The sequence below is a fragment of the Dipodomys merriami genome, unplaced genomic scaffold, assembly GCF_024711535.1.
Source record: "Dipodomys merriami isolate MVZ:Mamm:240054 unplaced genomic scaffold, mDipMer1.0.p SCAF_25, whole genome shotgun sequence".
In the NCBI taxonomy this organism is placed as follows: domain Eukaryota; kingdom Metazoa; phylum Chordata; class Mammalia; order Rodentia; family Heteromyidae; genus Dipodomys; species Dipodomys merriami.
In genome coordinates this window covers 19,760,412-19,775,090 of record NW_027203937.1, presented here as the reverse complement: position 1 = coordinate 19,775,090, position 14,679 = coordinate 19,760,412, and the positions used below count along the sequence as shown (strand labels likewise).

At 39.7% G+C, this 14,679-nt stretch overlaps 1 pseudogene; it reads right to left on the bottom strand.

The window, feature by feature from the left end:
* Positions 1–343: 343 nt before the first annotated feature.
* On the bottom strand, positions 344–8,009 carry LOC138836590 (uncharacterized protein C8orf58 homolog pseudogene; annotated as a pseudogene).
* Positions 8,010–14,679: the final 6,670 nt, after the last annotated feature.

Sequence of the window (14,679 nt, the reverse complement as noted above, 5' to 3'; positions counted from 1 at the left end):
GGAGGAGGAGGCCTGGAGCTGTCAGGCCTTGGAGCTTCTCAGAAACAGAGCTCCTTTGTGAGGCTGCTAAAAAGAGAAAAACTCAGTCTCTGCCTCATAGAAGGGCAAGCATTAATAGCTTTTTCTGGCAGTGTGAAGAAGCAGCCACAAGACAAAGGGTGAGGAAGACTCATAGCAAATTTCCTGCATCCGGGGTCACCAGGTACACCAAGAGTTCTCAGCAAACAGAAAGGTTTTTTGCTCGTGCCTTCTTAACCATTATTGATGGCATAAAGGTCTTTTGGTGAGGGCAGCATGGAGGGATTTCAGAGAGATCCTTGACTCAATTCTGGGGTCATATTCATCAGGAAGGACCAGCGGGCTCAGGGTGTCTAGAACTTCTCCAGCGGATCCGATTGAGCAGAAGAACCTTGACCTTGTCCCAGTGGGAGAGATCCTTGTGTCTGTGGGAGGGTGGGAAGGTGTGAATTGATTTCACTGGGGCTTCTGTCATGGGGGGAAGGCTGGTGCTGAGCATCTCCAGCTTTGGGGCTGAAATTGCCTCTGTTCCTGTCTTTGTCTGGCTTAGCAGTTCCTCTATCCCCTGTACCCCATTGTCTAGGGCAGGTGAAAGGGAAGATGAGTGAGCCAGGGCCGCTGCCTCCTCATCCTCAGGATCCCCAGGGCGCGTCTGGGTCTGCAGTTGCAAGTAGAGCTGCTAAAGTTTTGCCATCTGCTCCAGTACGAGGCATAGGTGTTCCAGGTAGCGAAGACCCGCCCCGGGAGGCAGGCCCAGGCTTCAGGTCCCATGCCACCCTCCAGCTCCGCGTCTTCCAGACTTGTCTCTAGCTTGGCTTCTGCCTCAGTGGGCTCTCGTCCGTCTGCAAAAGCAGGTGCTCCACGGTCAGGCTGGCGAGGTGGCCTGGCAACCCGGGAACCCGGGGGCTGGCTCCAGCACCTGCTCCAGCTTAGGGCTCGCCCGCAGCTGGTCTGGCTGGGCAGCTGGCTCAGAGTTCTCCGCGGGCTCAAGATTCACAGAGTCTGGAGAAAGTCCTGGAAAGGTGGCCAAGGGGGTGTCCCCAACCACCATCTCCACCCCTGAGTCTCGGGAAGCCAATTTGAGAAGTGGCACAGGCCTCCTGTGACTTCTCAGCCTGCCCTTTCCCCCGCAGGAATCCAATGAGCAAACACAAGTGGCATCCGGGATCCGTCTGTAGATGCTGGTGGCTCCGGGCACTGCACAGCCATGTGCCAGGTCCTCGCTGCAGGCCGCCCTGTGAGTAGATTGTTTTTTCTTTTCAATGCTGATTGGAGAGAAAAAAAACGGAGCTAGATATTGACCCCTTTTCTCACATTGTAAGTGATATTTTCCATAGGTGAGGGCCTCTAAATTGAAATGACTGAGTTACTTAATGTACCATGATCAAGTGTATACAAAGATAGACTGAACGTGGAAGAAAGTTGTGAAGGCTATGAACCATTTCACAGAAATCTGATTTTTGGATAGTGGAATCCAGCCTCCTAAAGTGTTTGTGTTCAGCCACTAGCATATCTGGAAACAAAAGGGGTTTATCTCCTTTCTACCTCTAAGTTAACCAGCAGAGCTGTGTGTCTCTCCATTGGCACATGCTTTCCACTGACTCTCCTTAGCCTTGAGGCAGAGCTCAATTTAGCATGATTTAATTTATTATCTATTGTTTAATAATATTTAAGTAATTTTGAGCACTGTTTTGATAGATAGGTGACTTCTCTTGAAAAGATGTTGCTTTTACCAGGGTGATCATCAGAAAGGACTAACGTTCTCTCTCCCTTTCCAAAGTCTTGCTTAATCATTAACAATACAATCTTAATCATTTATTTCTACTTTTATCCATTATCCAGGTGTGATCTTCATGTCCTTGCTTTCATACTTTCCTATACTTTCAACCCAGGTGTCCATTGATGAATGAATGAGTGCAGAAAATGGTGTGTGTGTGTGTGTGTGTGTGTGTGTGTGTGTGTGTGTGTGTGTGTGTGTGTGTTGGAATATAATCCAGCCTTTAAAAAAGGAATATTGCTAGGTATGGTGATACATGCCTGTAATCACACCTACTTGAGAAGCAAAGACAGGAGGATTTCATGCTCAAGTCCAACCCAGGCAAAATTAGAAAGACTGTCTCAGAAACAAAATAAAACTGGAGGCATGGCTCAAGTGGCAAAGCACTCTGCTTAGCATATGTGAAGCCCAGTGCTGAGTGGCGGGGGGAGGGGGAGGCGAGAATGAAATTCTGTCCTTTTTCTCAACATAGATGGAACTGGAGGCCAGTTCCAGTGAAATGATGTTCAGACACAGAAAGCCAAAGACAACATATTCTCATATATTCCACATAGGTAGAAGCTAAAAAGCTCAATTTCATAAAACCACAGTATAGAATAGTGGTTAGCAGAGACTGGGAATGAGGTAATGGATAGACCAGGAGAAGATGTTTGTACGTACAGGTGTAAAGTACTAATAATATAATTAATGTTCTTGTGGTTGATATTACCCACAAGGAACTACTTCCATGCTAAGTGAACTCACTTAATAGTCACAGTAATGCCACCCTTACAGATAAGGAAAGTAAAGCATGGAGCTTTTAAATAACATCTCCAGATCAAAGCGACTAAGTAGCAAAGGAAATGAGTCAATCCAGAAATAGAAGCATATATTCATAGTCTCTATGTAACAATTCTCAACAAAACTTTATTTTAAAGCCTAATGTATTTGTTCTGAAATAAAATACAATTTGGAGCAAGAAAGTATAGACTCATCCAAGTATCTTTAGGAACTCTCAATCTTATTACCACTCACCCTGCTGGTGATTTTGCAGTAAAGATTCTTGCTGCTTGAGATGTATGCGATCCTTTTTCTGGGGGTGGCGGGGGGGGGGGTCATGGGGTTTGAATTCTGGGCCTGGGTGTTGTCCCTCACCTCTTTAGTTCAAGGCGGGTACTCTACCACTTGAGTCACAGCACCACTTCTGGTTTTCTGATGGTTAACTGGAGATAAGAGTCTCACGGATTTTCTTGCCCCAGCTGGCTTTGAACTGTGATCCTCAGATCTCAGCCTCCTGAGTAGCTAGAATTACAGGTATGAGCCACCGGTACAGGATCTTGATAACCATTATGATCAGGGTGGCAGAAACAATGCCAGTAACTAAAAATATATGTGTACTTCTCTGAAATTTCCAGGTGCTGCTGCTATGATGAACTTGGCTAATGTGCCTGGGTCTGACTGAAGGAATGGAGAGATGGTCATGTGTTCATGGCTGAGATGAGTTCTCTTAATTATTCTCTCCCCCTCCTTCCATGGGACAGGAGGCCATCGAATCTGAGATGGTGAAATCAAATACTGAAGTCTGCATCCCAGGGTCACTATTTGCAGTAGTATGCTCAGGGAAACATGCTGACAATGAGCATTTATTTGTGACCTAAGCCTAAACCCAAATTGCCTAAATAAGTCAAGCCAATAAATCATTCTCCTCATATTACGTGTCTAGTAATCTGTGGCTTGTCTGTTTCATTTCTACATTGTTATTTTTGTTATAACGCTATGTCAAGCTTAATTCATAGGTGGACATGAAATGAATTTCAGTCTCGGGCTTCCAAAAACAGTTGACGATATCCTCAATCCATTTGTCCCTAACTTTAGACTCTTTTAGACTGATTATGTTTTTCAAGAAATCTTGGACCTTTCATAAATCCATTTTGCATTCTTATAAATGCAACATTTTAATTACGTCTCAGATTTCAGAATGGATTTATAGTCAGAGGTATTGGCCTATGAGGTCCCTCTGTTTATGGAGAAGAGTATGCTCATGACACACATCTTACCCTGGAGAGAAGTCACCTGAAGCTCTTATTATGACCACTAGAGGGAAGGAGACACATATGGAGCTAATTGATCAGGATGAGTGGAGCCTCAAGTGAGGGGAATGCTGAAAGCATCCCTTTTCACACTTTACTTTTTCTTATTAGTGTACATTAGCTGCACAGAGTATTGCATTGTTTTGTTTCCACACATGCAGATAAGGTACTTTGATCATATCTATTCTTCTATTGCTCTCTTGTCCCTTTTTTCCTCTTTTTCTTTTCTTTTTACAATTTTAAATGGTTTTATTAAGATACGTTCATATGTGCTTACAATGTATTCCAATAATTTTATTCCCTATCCTTTATCCCTTTCTCCTTTCCACTTCTCCCACTAAGTAGTCACCCCTGAATGCACATAGTTGGCCCCACACTGGAGGCAACAGACCCTTAAGTATCCTCCTAACTTCCCTCTTACCCATAACATCTACTGAGAAAGTGTCTATGCTTCATCCTCATTTATGATAGTGAAGTAAAGGTAGAAAAATATTACCATGGATTTTGATAATGTTACAGACTTTCAAAGAGTTTTTACCTATCAGCCAGGCTTTCTTCATCTTCGGGATGCCAAAAGAACAACTACTTTCAGTTTAATACAACAGAAAGAGCCTTTTTCAAATTAGTGACTGAATCTTCCTTCCCAACCTTTCTTCCTTCTTTTTTCATCTTATATCCTTCTTACTCACCCCTAGATTCCCTATTCCTCTCATTCTCTCAAAGACATATAGGTAAGGATAATTTCTTCAAGGTAGAGGAATAAGGATGAGAAGATAGATTTGATAGGACTTTTCAATATTCAGTTTATGTGCAACTGTATTGTTGAAGGACTTAATGATAAGCTTATTTTCTGGTTACATGCTAACAATTTACTCTTTGAATATTTACTTCTAGAACCTAATTTCTACTTACTTGAAAATATTACACAGAATCTGAATGAGGATTGTGTAAGGCAATGAGTGTAAAATGCATCAAACTGAGGCTGCTTAATAATATTAAGGGGAAGCATTTTGGGCTTCTTGCTTCATGATAAGCACTGTGATGAGTATATGGATATCATTGTCATAGTTTCTAATTGAAACACTACAAGGTACATACTGTTACCCAATTTCACACTGGAGACCTGCAGCCTCCAAAAATTAAATTGTCCCATGTCATATATTTGTTCCAAAGGCTGAATTCAAGCCATGGCCTATATGATTTTATATATTGTTTCCCTAAACCTGATACTAATCTGCTATTTTCTTTTTCAGAATTAGGATTCTCTGTTTCTTATAGGGAAGTTGAAACACAGGGTTAAGATGCATTCCCCCAAAGGACTGAACAACTGTTTTGAATTGAAAGAAGTTTGCTTGCCCTTCTCCTCCCCGAATGATACTCACAAGACATTATGTTGGAAAAGAACTTTCCAACTTCTGGGGGCAGATGAGTGAAGGAGGTAGGGGAGGAAAAGGATAGTAGAAGAAAAACAAAGGAGGGGGTAACAATGTTCGATGAGAAATGTACTCATTACTTTACTCATGTAACTGTAACCCCCTGTACAGCATCTTTACAATAAAATAAAATTAAAAATTTAAATAGTTGTATAGAAGAGTTGTCATTTAATAAACTGTTTTAAGGGGGGGAAAAAAGAAGCTTGCATGACAGCCACAGGTGGCAGTAGAGTTTTATTTCCCCTTCATTTCTAGCTCCAACAACCACTCCATCTCACACACACAACCCTGGGCTCAATTTACTACAGTACATAGTAGACTTTTTGTTCATCTTTATAAATGAATGGATGGGTGGATGACAGGGAGCTCGGAGATAGATAAGTTGAACTCTTGTCTTCATAGTTTTCTCCCAGTCCTCTTTAAAATGTTTTCTATCGCAGATCAAAAATACCTGATTGTCATTTAATTCATCAGTCGCTAGGTTAGATTATGATGTTGAGAGCAACCCAAGATTTTTAAAATGAAAACAATATCTGATCTATAACTCATGCTTCCCAGATGTCTGGGTTTAAAGGTTTCTGGAGGAGTGTTGACAGGGTGACAGTAATGTCTCCTTTTTCCCTTAAATCTGACATCCTAGCCTCTCAATCCTTCAGGTCCCACTTTCAGCACACTGTGGAAGGGAATAGGAGAGTTGATCTTGGCTCCATAAAGAAGAGAAGCGTGGAAGCCCCCAAAGGAATAGATCCAAGTTTCTCAAGCCTTCTTTAACCCTGAAAGTAGGCAGTTTCCTTTGGCAGCTTTAGGGAACAAAGATAGGATTTGCCTGACACTTTTATATAAGAACAGCATCCCCCATTCTAGAGGTGAAGTTTGCCTCCTGGCAGTGCATGATTGAGATCAATAGCTCAGTCTTCAGCTAAAGAGCATGTACAGGCCTTTGCTGGGTACTCTCTAGCCTGTTCCCATTGCTAAAAAGCATATGTCCCTGGACAAAGACACACAGTGTGTCTTGCCTTTTTGCATATAAAGAATGAATTCTGTTCTTTATTCCATTATTGCTCCATTAAAAAAATTCAGTACATTTATGCTATGTTATTTACTCTCTAGGTTCCCCCAGGAATCAGGCATTAGCCATTAAAATACTGCAATGAATGTCCTTGATTTTGTACCTTGCATCATCCAGAGGACTAGCTACTATTACTACTACTACTACTACTACTACTACTACTACTACTACTACTACTCCTACACAAACACACAAAAATACACATACTATATATACTATATAGTACACATATACTATATATGTTGTTTTCAACCATTAACTTAGTTTTATAATATTTCTATTAATTATAGAAATCTGAGACTCCAAGGTGATAGCTTCAATTATTTTAGGATTTGTAATGGCTTCTTTTATTCACCATAATGTAATTTTCATACTGCAAAATAATTACACTTTGTTGTTCATAGGTCCCATGGTTTCCCTTATTTGCAATAACTAATATATGTCTGAGACAAGCAGAAAAGGTCAGATAAGTTGATGTTAGGTGAAATGAACTCCAAGATAAATATTCAAATGCTTTTTTTTCTTTCTTGCGATTGTTTCTAGCACATTTATAAGATGACTTCTTTGTTGCTTTGTGTGTCCCTCCCTCACAGTATAAGCCTGCTTTCATTGTATTTGATGTTGGTATAATTTGTGGAGGGGAAAGGAAAAAACAAATCGTTTAAATAGGGATACAAGTGGACCCATTTCAACAGTGAGATATACAAGTCATTACGTCGAAAAATGAACTTTACAACTTTGGGTGGGGGTGGGGGAGGATGGGAAGGGATGGGAAGGGGAAACAAAGGAGGAGGCAACAATGCTTGATAAGAAATGTACTCATTATCTTGCCCCTGTAATTGTAACCCATCTGTACGGTATTTTCACAATTAAAAAATAATTATACTTTGTTGTGAATTTATACAAACAGATCAACATTGTTACAAAGTAAAATCTATTGGCAATTTATGGGGGAAAAAAACCACACACATCTTCCTCACTGAGCCATGTGAGGCAGGAAGAGCAGGGCAAGTTTAAAAAATATTTCTCAAAAATTCTGTAACTGCTGTAAGAAGACAAGTATGTGGACCTTAGGGGAGGGGATTGTCCATGACTAACATCTGGGGGGAAGGTAAAGATTTGTATAGAATAAGAGTGAAATGGCCTTGATCTTGTTTTATGCAACTGGAGATTATGGAAGTACCCAGAGCACTTATTTTTTTTTTCCTTAAAGGTGGGGGCAGGAATAACCATGTTCTGAGCCCTTCACCCTCACCTTCACTCTCTCCAACCATACAGGTTAGAAGGAGCTGGCTTGTCCTGCCTCTGTGCTAGGCTGATTCCCTTTAAGGCCCAGCCATGGGAGGGAAACCTGACAACACTCTGATATCATTATCTGCCAGGCCTGGACCCAGGAGGAGTAGGCTTCAGGGCCTTTCCCACCCAGTCTCTGAGCAGGGTTTGCTCATTTATATATTTAACTAGTATGCACATTAAAAAAATAACTTGGGGCCTTTCCAGCCCCTGGCTGTGTCATGGAAATTACCCTGAGTATTTTTAATTCCAGCCATACCTGCTAAAATGAGCACCTTTAGAGACAGGGGCTCCATACAACTGCTCAAACATAGCACATCAGGAACTTTCAGCCCCAGCACAGCTCCCATTCTCCTCTGAACCTCAGTTTCTTTTTCTGTAAGCATCAGGCTAGAGTAAATTAATCCTAATGGCCCTTCTATCCATTACAGGTATAAACTCTACTTTGGACAAGGGATGCCATTGTACTTAAGGCTTCTCAAGTGGCAAGATGTTTCAAAGTTTTCTTGTTTAATAATGAAAATTTTCATTCAGCCAGGTTCTCTGCAGACCAGATGTGTGGAAATGAGTGCCAAGTGGAAATGAGAAGAAGTCCTTCTTCTTTGAGGTCTCAGAAACCTCAGAGGCAGAAGTTGACATTTCACCCACATAGCCTTTTCCAATAACTTATTTCAAGGTTTCAAATGCTTTGTTTTACAGAGGACTTAAGAGGAATAGAGCAGTGGCCAAGATTACACACATGGGAGCCAGACTGAATGAGTGACTGGCTCTTACATCTGTGTCTCAGTTCTTCATTGGTATTTTTCACATTCTTAGAAGACTGTTGTTGTTGTTGTTGTTGTTTTCAGAATATTGAGTTAATTATGGAAAAAATAAGAATCAGTATCTCATACATGTCAAAGTCTAGAAATATTTGCTGTCATTCTTAGAACTATATTCTAAGAACTATACTCCTATACTTTATTCTACTTTCATTTTTTAAAAACGAAGAATACTAGATTTGAGGCTGCTGCGGGGGTCATGGCTATAATCCTAGTTACTCAGGAAGCTGAGATCTGAGGATTGTGGTTCAAAGCAAGGCTGAGCAGGAAAGTCTATGAGACTTTTATCTGTAATGAACTACTAGAAAACTGGAAATAGCACTGTGGCTCAAAGTAGTAGAGTGCTAGCCTTAAGCAAAGGAGCTCAGGGACAGCACCCAGGCCCTGAATTCAAGCCCCATGACTTGCAAAGAAAAAGAGAGAAAATTAACATTAGTGATAAAGACTTTCTATGTATCAGACAGTGAAGTGTTTTCTACAACTCACTGAATCCTTTTGAGTTATTTGAGGCAAAACTATTTGTTCTCTCTCTCTCTCTCTCTCTCTCTCTCTCTCTCTCTCTCTTTCTCTCTGTCTCTCTCTGTTCATGTGTATTTAAACCCCAGGAAGCTGCCTTTAAATCACACCCAGGCTTTCTTTATCCTAGAAAAAATTTTGGTCTCTATAGTCCATTGTTTCAAATTTGTATAAAATCACACCATGTTTCTTAATCTGAGGTGATAGCTTATTTTATCCAACCTGAGCATAAAATCCCTGAGATCAGAAAGACTACAATGAGGCTGAGAAAGAGTGGTGGCCATGATCACTGTAATTGTCTTTGTGAATTCAGGGGTCCATGGCTACCAGCTCACTCTTATGTCTTCAGCATTGTTTTGAGTTGAGCAAATGTATTAATGCTCCAATATGAGAAGGTTGTTTTCCAGAAAAGGAAATCAATCTAAATTATATGGCCCATGATAGAAGAATCTCATTTATATAAGGATTTTATAAATATGAAGTTGATGGGTGAAAGGCCTCAATGGAAAATCCACAAGCTTCTCCCAACAATCGAAGGTATTTCACCCACAGTAAATCTCCAAAGAGGAGATTACAGCTTGGAAAAGTCCTATACTGGTACATTAACTTTTCTGCTTCCTTCACATACATACACATTGAGGTATAAAGGCCTAGGCATAGGAGAAAGCTCTTCCTATACTTTTTGATGGGGTGAATCAGAGTATTAAGGGGGAATACTGAGGAAAATGGAGAAGCAGGGAAAGAAGTAATTGTGAACGGAGTAAAATTCACAGTGCTCCCCCCTTAGTGAGCGCCACACAGATGGAATTCAGGTTCTCTGAGGACTGACCTAAACTCAGAAGCCTCATAGAATACTCAAAGGGAACAGACATAAAGCTACGCTGAGCAATGCTCTTCCCTAAACTCCCATAGATACACTCCTCTCTTCAGCCTAGACTATTTGAATCTATCCACTTCCATCTAGAAAGTGTTTATCCAGGCCCAGCCCCTTCCAGGTTGTAGAAATTCTTCCTAACCACAGACCAGACTCCTACTTTTTTTGATTCTGTGGGGCACTGAGGTCAGGTAACTGTGTTCCCTCCTTAGTTCTTTCCTTTGACCTTGATCTTCCCTTTTTTTCATGAACCTGGCTGAGATAATGCACCTTCAATGAGGGCACCACTTAATAATGGCTTACCTACCTCTTTAATAGCTGGACTCACAATAAGAAAAAGTAATAAATGTCATGCAGGTATAAGGGAATGGAAGTGAATAAAAAGGGTGAAGAATGAATGAGACGGCTGGGGGAGATGAAAGAGGGTAAGATATGATAACAATTGACTTCTGTTTATTGAGAGTTTCTTTTTTTTCCATTTCTTGGAATCCATTTCAATAAATATAATTTTTTATTATTAAGTTTTTTTTATTGTGAAATATACCATACAGAGGGGTTACAATTACATGAGGAAGGAAATGAGTACAACATTTCTTATCAAGCATTGTTGCCTCCTTTGTTTCCCCTTCTAATCCCTGCTTTCCCATCTCTGCCGCGCCCCCCCCCAAAAAAAACTTGTAAAGTTCTTTTTTCGACATAACGTCTGTACATTTCATTGTTGCAATGGGTCCATCTGTATCTCTATTTAACCAATTTGTTTTTTCCCTTCCCCTCCACAAATTATACCAACATCAAATACAGTGAAAACAGTGGTTATACCATGGGAAAGGGACATATAAAGCAACAAAGAAATCATCTTATAAATATGTTAGAAACAATAGCAAGAAAGAAAAAGAATTTGAGTCCTTATCTTGGGGTTCATTTCACCTAACATCAACTTGTCTGACCCTTTCTGCTTGTCTCAGATATATACTAGTTATTGTAAATAAGGAAAACCATGGTACCTGTTTCTTTGGGCCTGGCTTCACTTAATATACTTTTTTTCCATCTTTCCATTTCCTAACAAATGGGGCAATGCCATTCTTTCTGATAGAGACATAGAATTTCATTGTGTGTGTGTATGTGTGTGTGTCACATTTTCTTGATCCATTCATCTACTGAGGGGCATCTGGGTTTCTTCCCTATCTTAGCTATGGTAAATAATGCTGCAAAAAACATAGTTGTGCTGGTAGCTTTAGTATGGTCTTGTTTGTGATCATTCCGGTAAAATTGAGACGTTCATAATCTAGATTTCTGTCTTTATTCTCAGTCCATAAATAGGTACCTTTAAGACTTCTGGGTTTTCCCTTCCATAACAAGACTGAGCTTAGAAGATTCCAGGCATCTATTGAAGAACAGAATGTCAGCAGCAGTCCCAGACCCAAGTTAGATTCCAGCTATGCTTGAGGTCCCCTGGCCTTAGTGAGGAGGAGGGTTCAAAGGGGATGGGGAAGCAGAGGAACAAGGCTGCAGATAAAGAAGGAAGCAATGGAAGGACCTATAACTTTAGGAACAGAGTTCTCTAGAGCTAAGGTTTCAGAGAAGTTTGACTCAGCAAACCTGAGGTCCCCATAGGGACTTCCAGAGCTGGTGTGCATGATGTGCTTATCAGAGATCACAGAGAGGGAAGGGCCAGTGCTGTCAGCTATCAAGGCACAGAAGGGCTATAGGCCTGCCCGCTCAGATAGCTGATCAGAGCAGGTTTTCAGCTCTGGGTGGAGTCCATGACTCTGGGAGGAGATAGACCATTAGCACCAGAAAGGGCATGAGCACAATTTTACATTAGACTCCTATATGGAATTTTCTGTACTTTCAGCAGGGCAAAAAGAATGCCTTGATTTCCGAGTTTCACCTCATCATTCATAAAATAGGAGTATAATTTGTATATTTTACAGAGATTATTATGAGGATCAAAGGAAGTCCACGTTCTCTGGGCTAGCACTTTGAGACTAGGAGCTCCCTAAGAGCCAGCAGTCTCAAAGTAGCAGGAAAATTCTAGAGAATAGCACCAACTATTCTAAGAGTTATAATAACAGCCTCAGAGCCTTAAGTTAAATTAGCAATGTCCTGAGAAGTTACACAATAGGAGCCCCACTTTGCCCCATTGACACCTTCTAATCAGATGCTTAGTCTAAGGCCACAGGGCAAAATGAAAGCAATGGAGGACAACTTTGTCTAAGAGCTAAAACTAAGAGTACCCCACTTCACTGGGAGCATTAGCTAAGGTTCTGAAATATGAAGGAATCTTAGGAACCTGAGCAGGAATTGAGAGGAACACAGATGATAAAGGAAGCAGGATGAATTTGGACTAAGGGGAAATAAAAGAGATCAGCTGAATTTGAACTGAAATCTTTCCATGTCAGGTCCATTCCTTGATATATAAATAATCTCATTTAATATTATAGTCATGTGTGGTATATACTGTCAAATGCCTTGCAATTAATACTAATGACAAATTACACTTATTGAGTGCTTAGTAGATACTAGAAAAAATTTCAAGTCAGTTCTATAAAGTAACTTATTTTTATGCTCATTCCAATGATCAGTGATGGGTTATTTTCATCTTCCCCAATAAGGGACACTGGGCACAAATAGTATAGGTAAATTTCATTTTAGTTATTATTGTCTTCAAATAGTTACACAGAGGGTTTCATTTTAACATGCCCACTGTAGCCCCCTGTACAGCATCTTTACTGGCTTTGAATCATGATTCTCAGGCCTTAGTCTCTTGAGTAGCTAGAATTACAGGTGTGAGCTATCCTTTTAGATCCAAGAAATTGTTAAAATAACTATATTTCCAAACATTCTTTGAAAGAAGTGTGTAACCTTAATAGTTTATATATATATATATATATATGTATATGTGTATATATAATGTTGTACAAGGTAACACTTAAGATATATTGTGTTCCTAGCTCTTGTTTATCAAACTAACTTAATGCTCATAAGTTCATGAACCATATTTCCAGTCTATATTTCAGGGTGAACAGAAGCTAAGTAGCTTGCCAAAGCCCATATTAGAAATTATTAAAAGTTAGAAACAGTTAGTATTGCTGGGATTACTGGAACCCTCTAAATCCCTCATAGCAATATTTAACTAAACATTTTTTTAAACTGGAAAATATATTTCTTTTTTAAAATTTTATTTTTATTGTAAAGATGCTGTAAGGGGTTACAGTTATATGAGTAAGATACTGAGTACATTTCTTGTCCAGCATTGGACTTTGATGAAAACCACTACCTCTGTTGTTCTTTCTTTTCTCCTTCTCCCCATTACTTCTTTATTTTACAGTGCTCAGTGGGCATTGTTATTTTGTTGCACATACATAGAGAACATCAATCATATTTACTCTCATCTTGTTTTTATTTCCTTTCCTCTTGTATTGATTCCTTCCAATGTACATGTCTTCCATTTTGCATTCATGTCTTCACTTCCTCCTCCTCTTTCTTTTTGTTCTTCTTCTTCTCTTCCTCTTTTTACTTTCTCTTTTTCTTTTCCTTCCTCCTCCTCCTTTTATTTTTCTTATTGTTATTATTTCTATTATTACTACTACTTAGGTCTGCATTCCACATATAAGAGAAACATGTAGTAATTGTTTTTTAGAGGCTAGTTTAATTCCTTGGTAATCTGACTTCTGTTTCCATCAGCTTTCCTGCAAACGGTATAATTTAAGTCTTCATTATGACTGACTTATACTCCATTGTGCACATATTTCACATTTGTTTTATCCATTCATTGGTTTGGGGGCACTTAGGTTGACTGTACAGCCTTGTAGTTGTGAGTAGTGTAGTGCTGCGATAAACATTTGTGTTCAGTTAGCTATTTATGTGTTGACTTATATTTCTTCTGATATATGTGTGAGAGTGTATAGAAGGGTCCCATGGTGGTTCCAGTTTAGTTATTTGGTGACCTTCCTGCTGACTTCTATAGTGGCTTCACTAATTTACATTCCCACATAGTAGTAGAAGTTTGCTTTCCTCCCCAGGCCCTTTGACTCAACCTAACCGGAATTTGTTGATAACTTTCTTGGCAGTTATCAATCTGACTGAGGTGAGATGGAAAGTCAATGTCATTTATTTATTTGTCTACAGAATGGGTGAATGCCTTTGCAAGAGGCTCATTATACCTTATTTTCCTGTGACTCTATTAGGCTTATGAAAGTTCTCAGGGTAGAGAAGAAAAGGGGAGCTACTTTAAGTAACAAAAATGTCTCCTTTGTTCCTGTCACCATATAACTCCTGTTTAGCAATAAGCCACTCTGTATTGTTGAATTTTATTGAGTCCATATATTCTGTCTTGAGGACAGAGAACAAGCATGCTCCATGAAATACATCTGTTTTCATCTCTCAAGTCCCAGATTATAATTTCTTGATTTTAACTTAATTTTCTTGTTTTAGTACATTCTTCACTTTGTAAAGAAATCAACACTGAGGGAGAAATGAATTCCCTCTACCATGCCGTGTGTGTGTGTGTGTGTGTGTGTGTGTGTGTGTGTGTGTGTGTGTGTGTGTGTGTGTGTATCCGTGTTAAGTTTGGAAAATAGAAATTTTGTTAGAATTAAGTGTTATGGACTCTCAGTGGATAAGATATACATGTTCTTATTCTACTTATGCTCAAACACTGAAATTCATGTTTAGTATACTCAAAAAAAAACCCAAACCCTAATTGAATGACTTTTACACTTTCTATCCACCTTGTATGCTCTATTTCTTCTGGCTTTCCTGTCTTTGCTTACATTAGCTTCAGTTTTCATTAGACATATTCTGTTT